Genomic DNA, 3,357 nt, shown 5'->3' with positions numbered 1-3,357 from the left:
CCACCCCTAGTAACCATTAATAAACTGATCTCCATGCATTTCCTATTTTAGAGATTCCAAGTAAGTGGAATCATATAATATTTGTCCTTTTGGTCTGGCTTCTTTCATTCAGCATAATTTTTCTAGGTTCATCCATGTCTTAACATGTATCACAACTTCCTTTCTGTTCATTGCTGAATAATATTCCATTGTATGGATATGCCACATTTTGTTTATCCACTCCTCTGTTGATGGACACTTGGGTTGTTCACACCTTTTGGATAATGTGAATAATGCTACAGTGAACACTGGTGTACAGGTATCTGTTTGCATTCTTGCTTTCAATTTTGGGGGTATATGCCTAGTAGTGGAAGTGTTGGGTCATTTGGTAATTCTATGGTCAATTCTTGAGGAACTGCCAAACAGATTTCCACAGAGCATGCCATTTTACAATCTCACCAGCAATGGGTGAAGGTTCCAATCTTCCACATCCTCAGCAATGCTTGTTTTCCGGTTTTCTGCCAAAAGGTTGAGCACCTGACTCCTAACTGAAAGGTTTGTGGTTGGAACCCACGCAGAGGCACCTAGGAAGACAAGTCTGGTGACCTGCTTCTGAAAGATCCAAAACTTGAAGCCGTTGCCATCCAGTCGATTCTGACTCATAGCGACCCTATAGGACAGAGTAGAACTGCCCCATAGGGTTTCCAAGGCTGTGATCTTTACAGAAGCAGGCTGCCACATCTTTCTCCCGCAGAGTGTTTCGTGGATTCGAACTGTCGACCTTTCAGTTAGCAGCCGAGCGCTTTAACCACTGCACCACCAATTACAGCCTTCAAATCCCTATGGGGCAGTTCTGTACTGCACTCATGTGGTCGCCATGAGTCCTAATCGACTCCAGGGCAACTAAGGGCAAGTGGAGGGTTGAATAACGAGTAATGACATTGAACTTCTTTTCATGGAAACACGAATCATTTGACAAGAGCACCAGCTCCGTTAAAGGGGCAACCGAGGCGCTGGTCCGAAGTCCCGGGGTGAGAGCGTTCACAGCTCCTGGGCTGTGGGGAGCTGGAGAGCCGGAGAGGAGCTTAGTTCTGAAAATGGAAACTCTAGGGAGCTGCGGGATCCGGAAGCCCGGGGAGTGGGGGGGGCGGAGGAGCACCACGCCCCCCTCTATCCGTCCTCGCGAAGTCCTAGCTTCCCGGAGGGACGCAGAAACCTACCTTAGGGCTTAACGGAAGCCGCAGACTCCTTTGCCTAAAGGGATTTTTGGTTTTTTTCTCGAGGGCTTTCTGCAGCACTTTGCTGCTGGCAGTCGAATTTCAAATGTAATTGAATGTCGTATGTTGGAAGCCAAAGTACTTGGAGACTGCAGGTCTTCCGATTTTCATGGATAATTTCTTAAACTAGTTCACTCACGTGGTTTTCGTAGCGTAGCGGTTATCACATTCGCCTCACACGTGAAAGATCACCGGTTCCAAACTGGGCGGAAGAAGTTGCTTTTTACTCCTCAGAGCCCATTGCTACTTGTTCTCATTGCTTTAGATCTAGAATCAGAGTCCCGTAAAGTCCCAGAGAGAAATGCACAGACTGTGGCGACCCATAGGAAGGTGCAATACAACCAGAAGTACTGCAAGATTTAAGCCACTTTATATGAACCTAAATCCTGGGGTGCATCTATGGAAAGGGATCCTAAGGGGATACAAGCAAGGCGGAAGGAATATAGTGTTAGATACGGCTAGCTTTACTGATTGATATACGTGCACTAGGTTGAAATTCTGGAGCCATAGTATTAGTCTGAGCAGCTGTCAGCAATTCTAAATTGTTCACTTGAAACAGTTGACTGAAAACTTGCACCCAAAGGAGGCCTACAGTAAATGAAGTTGAAATTCCAGAACGTCTTTCATGCATTTACTGTAGAGGAAAAAACCGAAAGCCTTAGGGGATTAGAAAGCTAAAGTAAATTTATCACATAAGACGTGTTCATTCACCCACACCTACAGCCCCAGGTATGATCAGGAAGACATTACCTTTAACAAGCCCGTGAGAAATACATTTAAGGGAACTGTCCTTGCATCCTCAAAGCTGCCCTTGACCTGGGATTTCTGAAATTAATAGGAGTGTCTTAGGGTTGCTAAAGAAACAGAGCGAGGGATTATAAATATACAGCTAGATAGCTAATGGTGATTGCAACTTTATTTGTAATTATGAAACCATAGAACCAACTTATTTTCCAAAGTATATGGAAAGGGTTAAATAAATACCAAAACCAAAGCTGTTGCTGTTGAGTCGATTCCGACTCATACCGACCCTATAGGACGTAGTAGAACTGCCCCACAGGGTTTCCAAGGAGCGCCTGGTGGATTCAAACTGCCGACCTCTTGGTTAGCAGCCATAGCACTTAACCACTACACCACCAGGGTTTAAATAAATAATACTACAAATAAATAACTTAAAAAAAAAAAAACTTGTTAGTCCAAAGCAACTCCGAAGATTCCTCTCTTTCAATCATTACTGAGTTCTCAGTTTCCAAGCAAAGAGAATAGAAGGTTAACTAAGGTTGCTCTCTGCCTTTATATAGTAAGATATAAGGAGCAGAAGCTCTGGGGACACCTTAACACTTACAAAAGCTGAGGCGCGTCCCTGGGTGGGCTCGAACCACCAACCTTTCGGTTAACAGCCGAACGCACTAACCAATTGGGCCACAGAGGCCACAGGTAACCCTCGTTCTTTCAACAAGGAGTGAATGTCTTTGAACCACTAGGCTGGTTTTCTTGGAAAACTCAGCAGGTTGGGGCGACACATCGTGTTGTCCATCGTGTTAAAATCAGTGCGTTGGTTGAGTCTGAAGCTAGGAGGACAGCCGAATGGCCTTCGCCCCTCCTTGCTCCTCGTCCGCCTCAGATGCCAGCGACCCCCGGAGGCCCCCGGGTCTGCAAACTTGCCTGAGTCCAAGGGGTCCACGACACGGCTGCTCAGCCTTCGCCCACCCGCCCTCGCTGTGAACGCCCCACGCTCGCCCCGGTTGCGATCGGTGGGGCGTGAGCGCGGAAAATAAGTGGGGAATGGGGAACGATGAAGAAGAGCGAAGGAAAGCAGGGAGGCGTGGGCGAGAACGAGACCTCCAGGAGGCCTGTGCAGAGACTCAGGCGAGGTGCTGGGGAGGAGAGAATGGTTTCTGTCTTGTAGCACAATGGGGAGGGAGGAGCTGAGAGACTGCAAGAAGTGGGACGAAAGCAGAGCATCTGTGGCTGTTCATGAACAAAACAACGAAACAATATGAGTGTTTCTATGTCAAGAAAGTTTAAAGAAGATCAGGGAGCGCTGGTAGGTTTGTGGTGCGCCGTGATCGTATAGTGGTGAGTACTCTGCGTTGTGGCC

At 47.0% G+C, this 3,357-nt stretch overlaps 1 non-coding gene across 1 annotated transcript; it reads right to left on the bottom strand.

Annotated features, from left to right (window-relative positions):
- Positions 1-2,614: 2,614 nt before the first annotated feature.
- On the bottom strand, positions 2,615-2,688 carry TRNAN-GUU (transfer RNA asparagine (anticodon GUU)). Its single transcript has one exon. It is a non-coding gene; the product is annotated as a tRNA-Asn (tRNA).
- Between the last annotated feature and the right edge of the window lie 669 nt (positions 2,689-3,357).

Source organism: Loxodonta africana, chromosome 3 (genome assembly GCF_030014295.1).
Source record: "Loxodonta africana isolate mLoxAfr1 chromosome 3, mLoxAfr1.hap2, whole genome shotgun sequence".
NCBI classification, from domain to species: domain Eukaryota; kingdom Metazoa; phylum Chordata; class Mammalia; order Proboscidea; family Elephantidae; genus Loxodonta; species Loxodonta africana.
The sequence above is the reverse complement of the archived record's forward strand: the minus strand, read 5'-3'. Positions and strand labels throughout refer to the sequence as shown.